General features: G+C 47.5%; 1 protein-coding gene across 1 annotated transcript in view; it reads left to right on the top strand.

Annotated features, from left to right (window-relative positions):
• Nucleotides 1-2516: 2516 nt before the first annotated feature.
• The window catches only part of LOC144479477 (cathepsin L2-like), a 36907-nt gene continuing 25245 nt past the window's right edge, over nt 2517-14178 (top strand). The window contains exon 1 of the mRNA XM_078198186.1: nt 2517-2722. The gene's annotated coding sequence lies outside the window, so the exon portion shown is untranslated. The remainder of the gene's footprint in view (nt 2723-14178) is intronic.

The raw sequence follows: 14178 nt of genomic DNA, 5'->3' as shown, positions 1-14178 counted from the left end.
GCAGATTTTAAGTTGATGGTGGAGAACACCCGATATTGCGCAATCTGATTAACCATGTCAGATATGGGGGGAAGGGGGTACGCGTCCAGCTGCGTGTAGCGGATAATGGTCTGACTGTAGTCAATGACCATGCGATGTTTCTCCCCAGTCTTAACAACTACTACTTGGGCTCTCCAGGGGCTGGTACTGGCCTCGATGATCCCCTCCCCTAGGAGCCGTTGTACTTTGGACCTGATAAAAACTCTGTCTCCAGCATTGTACCGTCTGCTCTTGGTGGCGATGGGCTTGCAGTCGGGGGTGAGATTTTCAAACAGTGAGGGAGGGGCGACTTTAAGGGTCGAGAGGTTGCAGGTGGTGCGCGGTGGGCGATCTAAGAACTGGTGATTGCAAACAGAGAGCAGGGGAAAAGGCCCATTATACTCCATGGTGACACTCTTAAGGTGACATAGGAAATCTAGCCCCAGGAATACGGCAGCGCAGAGTTGTGGCAGCACGAGGAGCCTGAAGTTTTTGTACACTGTGCCCCGTACAGTCAGGGTCGCCACGCAGTACCCGAGGACATCCACCAAGTGGGACTTTGAAGCCATGGAGATCGTTTGCTTCACTGGCAGTACTAAAAGGGGGTAGCGACTCACTGTGTTAGGGTGAATAAAACTCTCCGTACTCCCAGTCAAATAAACAGTTTGTAGTGCGACCGTTTACCTCGATGTCCATCATGGACCTGGCGAGTTGGTGAGGCCTGAATTGGTCCAACGTAACCGAAGCCACCATTGGATTTTGCGACGCGGCTGATGGCATTCAAGATGGCGGCCCGCACGGCTCACATGCGGCTACCGGCGCCCAAGATGGCGGCCCCCGCAGGTCGCACGTGGCGCTACTGGGCTTGGAGGTCGATTTCGCCCTGCATACCTTCGCGTAATGGCTTTTCTTTCCACACCTGGAGCAGATCGCATCCTTCGCCGAGCAGCGTTGTTGGGGGTGCTTCCCCAGGCCGCAGAAGTAGCACTTTGGGCCTCCAGAGACTGCCACAGCAGTCGGGTCATTGGTGGGACGTGGCGTGGCGTAGGCCTGCGGCCCTCCCGAGTACAGAGGTGGCGGCGACTGCGGCGTCCACGATGCGCCCCCATGGTCGGGGTGTAGGCCTCAAGATTACAGAAGGCCACCTCTAACGAGTCGGCAAGCGTTACAGTCTTTTGTAGGTCCAGCCCACCCTGTTCCAGCAGTCGTTGTCGGATATAGTTTGACCTGATACCCGTGACATAGGCATCTCTGATTAAGTCCTCAGTGTTTTGGGCAGCTGTTACGGCCTTGCAGTTGCAGACCCTGCCAAGTGCTCGCAACGCACGCAGGAATTGGTCGCCCGATTCTCCTGGCTGTTGTCTGCGAGTAGCCGGAAGATGTCTGACGTAAATTATATTGGTCTGTTTGTTGTACTGGCCTTTTAAAAGTTCGATCACATCCTTGTAAGTTTCAGCGTCTCTAATCATTGAGAATACTTGATCGCTTACCCGGGCGTGGAGCACGTGTAGCTTGTCGGTTTTGGTCCGGATAACGGAGGCGGAGGCGGTGAGGAAAGTTTCAAAACATCGCAGCCAGTGATCGAAGCTGTTCGAGGCTCCTACGGCTTGAGGATCCAATTCTAATCTATCGGGTTTTAGTATCTGCTCCATCCCAAAACTTTTTGCGAATAAAATTGATGCACTATCAATCAAGCAAAGACTAGTTTGTATGCAAGAACAAATAGGCTTTTATTCGCAAAAGACTTGGAGCACACCCATACTGATGAACTGGTCCAGAGACTGAGGCAGGGGGGTGGGGAGCAGTCATCGTTATACCTGGACCAGGGGGGGAGGAGTCTCAGGCAGGGCCGGCAGGGGCATGCCCAGGCATGTCACACACACACACAGACAATAAGCTTAACAGTGGTTTACCACAGCAGGTTAGTGGATTGGCCATGCTAAATTGCTCCTTAGTGTCAGGGGGACTGGCAGGGTAAATACATGGGGTAGCAGGGATAGAGTCTGAGTGGGATTACTGTTGGTACAGGCTCGACATGCTGAATGGCCTCCTTTTGCACTGTAAGGATTCTATGATAATCAGTCAGTCATTAGTTTAAAATAACAAGTTACTAGTTCTAATTACTATTGGTTAATGGTTTCATGTTTCCTCGCACAGTGCATCAACTACATAACTGGAGTAATCCTTTCACATTTGAAACAGAAGGCGTACTTAGCTCAGAAAGCAATGTCTCAGCCAATGCTGTGTTTGAAGATCAAACTGTAATTGGATCTAGGATCAAGGTTGTGCAATGAGATCTCGATGTGGAGATGCTGGCGTTGGACTGGGGTAAACACAGTAAGAAGTTTAACAACACCAAGTTAAAGTCCAACAGGTTTATTTGGTAGCAAAAGCCACACAAAAGGTGTGGCTTTTGCTACCAAATAAACCTGTTGGACTTTAACCTGGTGTTGTTAAACTTCTTACAATGAGATCTCACCAGAGAGCAATAGGGGAACATCCCAATAGGGAAGTGGAAGTTGGCAACCAAAACCCTGCAGTTGGGTGGACCAAAGATTTAAGAAGTAAAAACCACCAGAGTCACATGGAATTGAGTCAAGATCTGGGAGGAGTTTCAGACTGATAAGAACTCCCAGAAGTGTTGCCAGTGTTAATCGGTCTCTCTCCAGCAGGTTGGTGTTAAGAGGAAGGGAATCGTTGGAAGGTAAGAGGCTGAGAAGAGAAAATGGCAGTCCTGAAAGATATTTCTGGTTGGTAATGGGAAGGTTTGGGTTAAGTTGAGGTCTTAGTGAAAGCTGGCGGGATTATTGGAATAAACTCAATGTACTCTCCCACAAAGCGGCTGAGCGCTGGGTGGCAGCCAGACTCCCCCCAGAGTTTAAATCCCCACTGAAACTTCCAGAGCCGGGGAATCCGGAGTGTTTTTAAAAGAGAATATTGATTAAAAATCAAGGGGGAGGTGAGTCTTGGAACCTCCGGTCGGGGACTGTAGGATTTAAGAAGCTTTTAGTTTCGTTTTGCTGTCAACTGATGTATTCATTCTGAACCCACATTGTGCCCCCCGCAGTTTCATTTCATTTCTTTATTCGGTGTGTAGTTTCTACAAGTCGACGCAATGGAAATGAACAGATATAGAGTCGCAGAAATCTCTCCCTTTTTCCCACTTTTACTCCCAGGAAAGACGCAACAATATTTCACTCGGGGCATCCGGAATCTGGGCTGAAAATCTGTGGGCATCTGGAGTCTGGCTCTGACGAAGGGTCATCCAGACTCGAAACGTTAGCTCTATTCTCCACAGATGCTGTCAGACCTGCTGAGATTTTCCAGCATTTTCTGTTTTTGTTTCAGATTCCAGCATCCGCAGTAATTTGCTTTTATCTGGACTCTGGGCTGGTACCCTGGGAGCATTTGGAACTAGGATTGCTTCGTACTAGGGCCTGGGTTGGTAGGCAGGGGTGGTAAGGATAGAGTGGAATAGAGGGGCTGAATGTTCCCATGGGGAAAGATGGAGACAGTAAGAGTTTTAACAACACCAGGTTAAAGTCCAACAGGTTTATTTGGTAGCAAATGCCATTAGCACAGAGACACAAACTCAAGTTACAGAATACTGATTAGAATACGAATCTTTACAGCTAATCAAGTCTTAAAGATACAGACAATGTGAGTGGAGAGAGCATTAGGCACAGGTTAAAGAAATGTGTATTGTCTCCAGACAGGACAGCCAGTGAGATTCTGCAAGTCCAGGCAAGCTGTGGGGGTTACCGATAGTGTGACATGAACCCAAGATCCCGGTTTAGCCCGTCCTCATGTGTGCGGAACTTGGCTATCAGTTTCTGCTCAGCGACTCTGCGCTGTCGTGTGTCGTGAAGGCCGCCTTGGAGAATGCTTACCCGAAGATCAGAGTCCGAATGCCGTCACGGGCACTCACGTTGTCTGTATCTTTAAGACTTGATTAGCTGTAAAGATTCGCATTCTAATCAGTATTCTGTAACTTGAGTTTGTGTCTCTGTGTGCCTTGTTTGCGAGCAGATATCCACTCCATCTGGCGAAGGAGCAGCGCTCCGAAAGCTAATGGCATTTGCTACCAAATAAACCTGTTAGACTTTAACCTGGTGTTGTTCAAACTCTTACTGTGTTTATCCCAGTCCAACGCTGGCATCTCCACATCGAAAGACGGAGATCCAGAGGGCACTGATTTAAGGTAATTGACAAAAGAAGCAATGGCAACATGAGATTTATTTGCAGACGACACAAAGATAAGTGGAAAAGTGAATCGTGTGGAGGACGGAGAAGATCTGCAGAGAGATTTGGACAGGCTGAGTGAGTGGGCGAGGATATGGCAAATGGAGTATAACGTTGAGAAATGCGAGGTTATACACTTTGGAGGAAATAATAACAAATGGGATTACTATCTCAATGGAAACAAATTAAAACATGCTACCGTGCAAAGGGACCTGGGGGTCCTTGTGCATGAGACGCAAAAGCCCAGTCTGCAGGTACAACAGGTGATCAAGAAGGCAAATGGGATGTTGGCCTATATTGCGAAGGGGATAGAATATAAAAGCAGGGATGTCTTGATGCACCTGTACAGGGCATTGGTGAGGCCGCAGCTGGAATACTGTGTGCAGTATTGGTCCCCTTATATGAGGAAGGATATATTGGCATTGGAGGGAGTGCAGAGAAGGTTCACCAGGTTGATACCGGAGATGAGGGGTTTGGATTATGAGGAGAGGCTGAGGAGATTGGGTTTGTACTCGTTGGAGTTTAGAAGGATGAGGGGGGATCTTATGGAGACTTATAAGATAATGCGGGGGCTGGATAGGGTGGAGGCGGAGAGATTCTTTCCACTTAGTAAGGAAGTTAAAACTAGAGGACACAGCCTCAAAATAAAGGGGGGTCGGTTTAAGACAGAGTTGAGGAGGAACTTCTTCTCCCAGAGGGTGGTGAATCTCTGGAATTCTCTGCCCACTGAGGTGGTGGAGGCTACCTCGCTGAATATGTTTAAAGCGCGGATGGATGGATTCCTGATCGGTAAGGGAATTAAGGGTTATGGGGATCAGGTGGGTAAGTGGTACTGATCCACGTCAGATCAGCCATGATCTTATTGAATGGCGGGGCAGGCTCGAGGGGCTAGATGGCCTACTCCTGCTCCTATTTCTTATGTTCTTATGTTCTTATGAGGTGTGGTTAGGATCTGGAATGCACTGCCTGACAGTGTGGTAAAGGCAGCCTCAACTGAGGCACTCAGAAGGGAAATGGATCTTTATCTGGAAAGGTTTCCTAAGTTCAGAGCAGAAAGCAGGGAAGTGGGTCCGAGTGCATTGTTCCTGCTGGTTTGAGACATGATGATGGGAATGAGCATAGAACCATAGAAAATTACAGCTCAGAAACAAGCCTTTTGGCCCTGTCTGTGCCGAACCATTTTTTGCCTAGTCCCACTGACCTGCACTTGGACCATATCCCTCCACACCCCTCTCATCCATGAACCCGTCCAAGTTTTTCTTAAATGTCAAAAGTGACCCTGCATTTACCACTTTATCCGGTAGCTCATTCCACACTCCCACCACTCTCTGCGTGAAGAAGCCCCCCCTAATATTCCCTTTAAACTTTTCTCCTTTCACCCTTAACCCATGCCCTCTGGTTTCTTTCTCCCCAAGCCTCAGTGGAAAAAACCTGCTTGCATTCACTCTATCTATACCCATCAAAATCTTGTACACCTCTATCAAATCTCCCCTCATTCTTCTACGCTCCAGGGAATAAAGTCCCAACCTATTCAATCTCTCTCTGTAACTCATCTTCTCAAGTCCCGGCAACATCCTTGTGAACCTTCTCTGCACTCTTTCAACCTTATTTACATCCTTCCTGTAACTAGGTGACCAAAACTGTACACAATACTCTAAATTCGGCCTCACCAATACCTTATATAACCTTACCATAACACTCCAACTTTTATACTCGATACTCCGATTTATAAAGGCCAATGTACCAAAGGCACTCTTTACAACCCAATCCACCTGTGACGTCACTTTTGGGGAATTCTGTACCTGTATTCCCAGATCCCTCTGTTCAACTGCACTCTTCAGAGTCGTACCATTTACCCTGTACATTCTTCTTTGGTTTGTCCTTCCAAAGTGCAATATCTCACACTTGTCTGCGTTAAATTCCATTTGCCATTTTTCAGCCTATTTTTCTAGTTGGTCCAAATCCCTCTGCAAGCTTTGAAAACCTTCCTCACTGTCCACTACACCTCCAATCTTTGTATCATCAGCAAATTTGCTGATCCAATTTACCACATTATCATCCAGATCATTGATATAGATGACAAACAACAATGGACCCAACACTGATCCCTGTGGCACACCACTAGTCATTGGCCTCCACTCAGAGAAGCAATCCTCCACAACCACTCTCTGGCTTCTTCCATTGATGTGGAGATGCCGGCGTTGGACTGGGGTGAACACAGTAAGAGTTTTAACAACACCAGGTTAAAGTCCAACAGGTTTATTTGGTAGCAAATACCATTAGCTTTCGGAGCGCTGCTCCTTCGTCAGATGGACATTTCCACTCCATCTGACGAAGGAGCAGCGCTCCGAAAGCAAATGGTATTTGCTACCAAATAAACCTGTTGGACTTTAACCTGGTGTTGTTAAAACTCTTACAGTCTTCTTCCATTGAACCAGTGTCTAATCCAATTTACTACCTCCCCATGTATACCTAGCGACTGAACCTTCCTAACTAACCTTCCATGAGGGACCTTGTCAAAGGCCTTGCTGAAATCCAGGTAGACAACATCCACCGCCTTACCTTCATCCACTTTCCTGGTAACCTCCTCGAAAAACTCTGTTAGATTGGTCAAACATGACCTACCACGCACAAAGCCATGTTGACTCTCCCTAATAAGTCCCTGTCTATCCAAATATTTGTAGATCCTATCCCTTATCACACCTTCCAATAACTTGCCCACCACCGACGTCAAGCTTACTGGCCTATAATTTCCCGGATTTCTTTTGGAACCTTTTTTAAACAACGGAACAACATGAGCCACCCTCCAATCATCCGGCACCTCCCCCGTGAATGCTGACATTTTAAATATGTCTGCCAGGGCCCCTGCAAGTTCAACACTAGCTTCCCTCAAGGTCCGTGGGAATACCCTGTCTGGTCCTGGGGATTTATCCACTCTGATTTGCCTCAAGACAGCGAGCACCTCCTCCCCTTTAATCTGTAAAGGTTCCATGACCTCCCTACCTGTTTGCCCTATTCCCGTAGACTCCATGCCCATTTCCTCAGTAAATACGGATGCAAAAAAACCATTTAGTATCTTCCCCATCTCTTTTGGTTCCATACACAGTCTACCACTCTGGTCTTCAAGAGGACCAATTTTATCCCTCACTATCCTTTTGCTCCTAACATACCTATAGAAGCTCTCTGGATTTTCCTTCACTTTGTCCGCCAAAGCAACCTCATGTCTTCTTTTAACCCTCCTGATTTCCCTCTTAAGTAGCTCCTTGCACTTTTTATACTCCTCGAGCATCTGATCTGTTCCTTGCTGCCTGTACATTTCATACAACTCTCTCTTCCACTTAATCAGTGTTATAATCTCCCTCGAGAACCAAGGTTCCTTATTCCTATTTACTTTGCCTTTAACCCTGACAGGAACATACAAACTCTGCACTCTCAAAATTTCTCCTTTGAAGCCCTCCCACTTTCCATTTACACATTCCACTGACCAGAGAACAGCCTGTGCCAATCCACACTTCCCAGATCCCTTCTCATTTCATCAAATTTGGCCTTTTTCCAGTTTAGAACTTCAACCCGAGGACCAGAGCTATCCTTATCCATGATCAGGTTGAAACTAATGGCATTATGAACACTGGATCCAAAGTGTTCCCTCACACTCACATCCATCACCTGCCCTAACTCATTTCCCAATAGGAGATCCAATATCGCATCCTCTCTAGTTGGCACCTCTATATACTGATGTAGAAAATTCTCCTGAACACATTTTACGAACTCTACCCCATCTAAACCTTTAACTGTATGCGAGTCCCAATCTATATATGGAAAATTAAAATCCCCTACTATCACAACTTTGTGTTTCTTGCAGTTGTCAGCTATCTCTCTGCTGATTTGCTCCTCCAATTCTTGCTGACTATTGGGTGGTCTATAATACAACCCCATTAATGTGGCCATACCTTTCCTGTTTCTCAGCTCCACCCATAGGGCCTCTGTAGACAAACTCCCTAATCTATCCTGCCTGAGTACCGCTGTGACATTTTCCCTGACCAACAATGCCACCCCCCCCCACCTTTTATGCCTCTGCCTCTATCCCGCCTGAAACATTGGAACCCTGGAACATTGAGCTGCCAGTCCTGCCCCTCCTGTAGCCAAGTTTCACTAATGGCTATAATGTCATATTTCCATGTGTCTATCCACACCTTCAGCTCATCTGCCTTCCCCACAATATTCCTGGCATTGAAATAGACACACCTCAAAAGATTATTTCCACCATACTCAACCCTTCCATTTGTGATTTTGCTTGAACTAACCTGTCTTTTCAGCCCTGCTCCACTATCTGCTCTGGCACTCTGGTTCCCATCCCCCTGCAAATCGTTGTGTTGTGTTGTGCTGTAATAATTCTTTCTTCCCATGATAGTCTAATTATTTTCCTATGATCCAATCTGAGATAGAACCCAGAAGCTCGATGGTGACCATCACTGCTAACTGCACCAGCCTGCCACTTTTGTAATAGATACAAATTTTGTAGGAACAGGAATTAGGCCATTTAGTCCTTTGCACATGTTCCACCATTCTATGAGATTATAGCTGATCTGTGATCTAACTCAATGGGCGGAATTTTCTCGTCCCGCCCGCCATGGGAATTGTAATGGTGGGAAATGGATCATGCAAAGGTCCGTTGACCTCGGGTGAGATTTTCCGGATTTGGGGCTAGTGCGGCTGGAAAATCCTGTCCCGTGGCCCATATCCCTTAATACGTTTCGTTAACGATAATTTCAGGTTTGAAATTTATAATTGACCCAGCATCATTTTCTGTTTGCAGAATTCTAAACTTCTGCAAACCATTTCAGTGTGGAGCCATTTCCTCACTTCCCCCTGAAAAGCCTTGCTGTAGTTTTTAGACTATGGCCCCTCGTCCTAGATTTGCCAACCAGCAGAAATAGTTTTTCTCTATCTAGACAATCAGTTCCTCTTCACATCCTGAAAATCATTCCATAACCTTTGAAATTCCTGTATTTGTGTAATCAATCTCTCCTCATAGTTTAACTCCGGGTATCATTCCAGTAAACCTCTACTGCACTCCCTTCAAGATCAATGTATCCTTCCTAGGCGTGGTGCCTAGAACAATTCACGGAGCTTTACTGGGGTCTAACTAGGTGGATTGTACGGCTGTAACGTGACTTCTAACACCTTCTGGTCCTTTAGATATAAAGGCCAGCATTCTATTAGCCTTCATGATCATATTATTGCAATAACTTGATCTACTTTGTTATCAATGAATTTGCAATGGTTTTTTCTCCAGTCTGTGTTTTAGCCACTCAATGTGAACCATTAAACTGGACATTAAAAATTGACTGTCAGTAGAAGCAGTAGCACTCACGAGGAACAGGTGATTACATACTAGTGAAAGTCACAACCTCCAGAAACTTAAGATCATCCAAAACTTTGACTCCCTTATATTAATGAGCACAAAATCCCAATTCAGCCATCACCTTGTGCTTTCTGAGCTCCCAGTCCACCAGTGCCTCGATTTTATAAATTCTCCTCCTTGTGTTCACATCCCTCCATAGCTAAGTCCCTCCCTGTCTCTGTAACCTCCTTCAGCCCTACAAAGCTCTGAGAACCCTGCATTTTCCCAACTCAACCTAGACATCCCAATTTCACTTTTTTCACCATTGGCAGCTGTGTCTCCATCCATCTAGGCCTAAGCTCTGGAATTTCCTTCCCAAATCTCTTTGTTTTGTCAACATTCTGCCCCTTTAGGACACTACTTAGAATTGATCGAATCCTACTTTGGTTTGTGTCTTTTTGTTGTCTAATTATATCCTTGCGAGAGGGCCGGTTAGCTGGGTTGGTGAGACAGCTAATGTGTGGTCCAGAATAATGCAAGCAGTGTGGGGTTTGATCTCTGTTCCGGCTGAAATAGGCTTTGGGCCTGCTTCCTCACTCTACCCTGTAATAAAATCATGGTCATGATGTGGAGATGCCGGCGTTGGACTGGGGTAAACACAGTAAGAAGTTTAACAACACCAGGTTAAAGTCCAACAGGTTTATTTGGTAGCAAAAGCCACACAAGCTTTCGAGGCTCTAAGCCCCTTCTTCAGGTGAGTGGGAATTCTGTTCACAAACAGAACTTATAAAGACACAGACTCAATTTACATGAATAATGGTTGGAATGCGAATACTTACAACTAATCCAGTCTTTAAGAAACAAAACAATGGGAGTGGAGAGAGCATCAAGACAGGCTAAAAAGATGTGTATTGTCTCCAGACAAGACAGCCAGTGAAACTCTGCAGGTCCACGCAACTGTGGGGGTTACAGATAGTGTGACATGAACCCAATATCCCGGTTGAGGCCGTCCTTGTGTGTGCGGAACTTGGCTATCAGTTTCTGCTCAGCGACTCTGCGCTGTCGTGTGTCGCGAAGGCCGCCTTGGAGAACGCTTACCCGAATATCAGAGGCCGAATGCCCGTGACCGCTGAAGCGTTCCCCAACAGGAAGAGAACAGTCTTGCCTGGTGATTGTCGAGCGGTGTTCATTCATCCGTGGTCGCAGCGTCTGCATAGTTTCCCCAATGTACCATGCCTCGGGACATCCTTTCTTGCAGCGTATCAGGTAGACAACGTTGGCCGAGTTGCAAGAGTATGTACCGTGTACCTGGTGGATGGTGTTCTCACGTGAGATGATGGCATCTGTGTCGATGATCCGGCACGTCTTGCAGAGGTTGCTGTGGCAGGGTTGTGTGGTGTCTTGGTCACTGTTCTCCTGAAGGCTGGGTAGTTTGCTGCGGACAATGGTCTGTTTGAGGTTGTGCGGTTGTTTGAAGGCAAGAAGTGGGGGTGTGGGGATGGCCTTGGCGAGATGTTCGTCTTCATCAATGACATGTTGAAGGCTCCGGAGGAGATGCCGTAGCTTCTCCGCTCCGGGGAAGTACTGGACAACGAAGGGTACTCTGTCCACTGTGTCCCGTGTTTGTCTTCTGAGGAGGTCGGTGCGGTTTTTCGCTGTGGCGCGTTGGAACTGTTGATCAATGAGTCTAGCGCCATATCCTGTTCTTATGAGGGCATCTTTCAGCGTCTGGAGGTGTCTGTTGCGATCCTCCTCATCCGAGCAGATCCTGTGTATACGGAGGGCTTGTCCGTAGGGGATGGCTTCTTTAACGTGTTTAGGGTGGAAGCTGGAGAAGTGGAGCATCGTGAGGTTATCCGTGGGCTTGCGGTACAGTGAGGTGCTGAGGTGACCGTCCTTAATGGAGATGCGCGTGTCCAAGAATGCAACCGATTCCGGAGAGTAGTCTATGGTGAGCCTGATGGTGGGATGGAACTTGTTGATGTCATCATAGAGTTGTTTCAGTGATTGTTCACCATGAGTCCAAAGGAAGAAAATGTCATCGATGTATCTAGTGTATAGCATCGGTTGAAGGTCCCGTGCGGTGAAGAAGTCTTGTTCGAACCTGTGCATGAAGATGTTGGCATATTGAGGTGCGAATTTGGTCCCCATGGCTGTTCCGTGTGTCTGGATGAAGAACTGGTTGTTGAAGGTGAAGATATTGTGGTCCAGGATGAAGCGGATGAGTTGTAAAATTGCATCTGGAAACTGGCAGTTGTTGGCGCTGAGCACTGAGGCCGTTGCAGCAATGCCATCATCGTGGGGGATGCTGGTGTAGAGTGCCGAGACATCCATTGTGACGAGGAGCGCTCCTGGTTCAACTGCTCCATGTGTGCCGAGTTTCTGTAGGAAGTCCGTCGTGTCGCGACAAAAGCTGGGGGTTCTTTGTACAATGGGTTTCAGGATGCCCTCGACATAGCCGGAGAGGTTCTCGCACAGGGTCCCATTGCCCGATACGATGGGACGGCCGGGTGTGTTTGCCTTGTGTATCTTCGGGAGGCCTCCCGAAGATACACAAGGCAAACACACCCGGCCGTCCCATCGTATCGGGCAATGGGACCCTGTGCGAGAACCTCTCCGGCTATGTCGAGGGCATCCTGAAACCCATTGTACAGAGAACCCCCAGCTTTTGTCGCGACACGACGGACTTCCTACAGAAACTCGGCACACATGGAGCAGTTGAACCAGGAGCGCTCCTCGTCACAATGGATGTCTCGGCACTCTACACCAGCATCCCCCACGATGATGGCATTGCTGCAACGGCCTCAGTGCTCAGCGCCAACAACTGCCAGTTTCCAGATGCAATTTTACAACTCATCCGCTTCATCCTGGACCACAATATCTTCACCTTCAACAACCAGTTCTTCATCCAGACACACGGAACAGCCATGGGGACCAAATTCGCACCTCAATATGCCAACATCTTCATGCACAGGTTCGAACAAGACTTCTTCACCGCACGGGACCTTCAACCGATGCTATACACTAGATACATCGATGACATTTTCTTCCTTTGGACTCATGGTGAACAATCACTGAAACAACTCTATGATGACATCAACAAGTTCCATCCCACCATCAGGCTCACCATAGACTACTCTCCGGAATCGATTGCATTCTTGGACACGTGCATCTCCATTAAGGACGGCCACCTCAGCACCTCACTGTACCGCAAGCCCACGGATAACCTCACGATGCTCCACTTCTCCAGCTTCCACCCTAAACACGTTAAAGAAGCCATCCCCTACGGACAAGCCCTCCGCATACACAGGATCTGCTCGATTGAGGAGGATCGCAACAGACACCTCCAGACGCTGAAAGATGCCCTCATAAGAACAGGATATGGCGCTAGACTCATTGATCAACAGTTCCAACGCGCCACAGCGAAAAACCGCACCGACCTCCTCAGAAGACAAACACGGGACACAGTGGACAGAGTACCCTTCGTTGTCCAGTACTTCCCCGGAGCGGAGAAGCTACGGCATCTCCTCCGGAGCCTTCAACATGTCATTGATGAAGACGAACATCTCGCCAAGGCCATCCCCACACCCCCACTTCTTGCCTTCAAACAACCGCACAACCTCAAACAGACCATTGTCCGCAGCAAACTACCCAGCCTTCAGGAGAACAGTGACCAAGACACCACACAACCCTGCCACAGCAACCTCTGCAAGACGTGCCGGATCATCGACACAGATGCCATCATCTCACGTGAGAACACCATCCACCAGGTACACGGTACATACTCTTGCAACTCGGCCAACGTTGTCTACCTGATACGCTGCAAGAAAGGATGTCCCGAGGCATGGTACATTGGGGAAACTATGCAGACGCTGCGACAACGGATGAATGAACACCGCTCGACAATCACCAGGCAAGACTGTTCTCTTCCTGTTGGGGAACGCTTCAGCGGTCACGGGCATTCGGCCTCTGATATTCGGGTAAGCGTTCTCCAAGGCGGCCTTCGCGACACACGACAGCACAGAGTCGCTGAGCAGAAACTGATAGCCAAGTTCCGCACACACAAGGACGGCCTCAACCGGGATATTGGGTTCATGTCACACTATCTGTAACCCCCACAGTTGCGTGGACCTGCAGAGTTTCACTGGCTGTCTTGTCTGGAGACAATACACATCTTTTTAGCCTGTCTTGATGCCCTCTCCACTCCCATTGTTTTGTTTCTTAAAGACTGGATTAGTTGTAAGTATTCGCATTCCAACCATTATTCATGTAAATTGAGTCTGTGTCTTTATAAGTTCTGTTTGTGAACAGAATTCCCACTCACCTGAAGAAGGGGCTTAGAGCCTCGAAAGCTTGTGTGGCTTTTGCTACCAAATAAACCTGTTGGACTTTAACCTGGTGTTGTTAAACTTCTTACTATAAAATCATGGCACAAGCTATCATTCTACAATCCTCGAATAATCAAGATGACACCTGGAGAAGTACTCTTGTGAAATGCCTGGGGATCATTTTAAAGGGGCTGTATAAATGTTGTTATAAATATATCAATAGTTGTTGCAAGAAATACATTTTAT

The sequence above is a fragment of the Mustelus asterias genome, chromosome 26 (assembly GCF_964213995.1).
Source record: "Mustelus asterias chromosome 26, sMusAst1.hap1.1, whole genome shotgun sequence".
Classification (NCBI taxonomy): Eukaryota; Metazoa; Chordata; class Chondrichthyes; order Carcharhiniformes; family Triakidae; genus Mustelus; species Mustelus asterias.
This window is presented reverse-complemented; position numbering and strand designations above follow the sequence as displayed.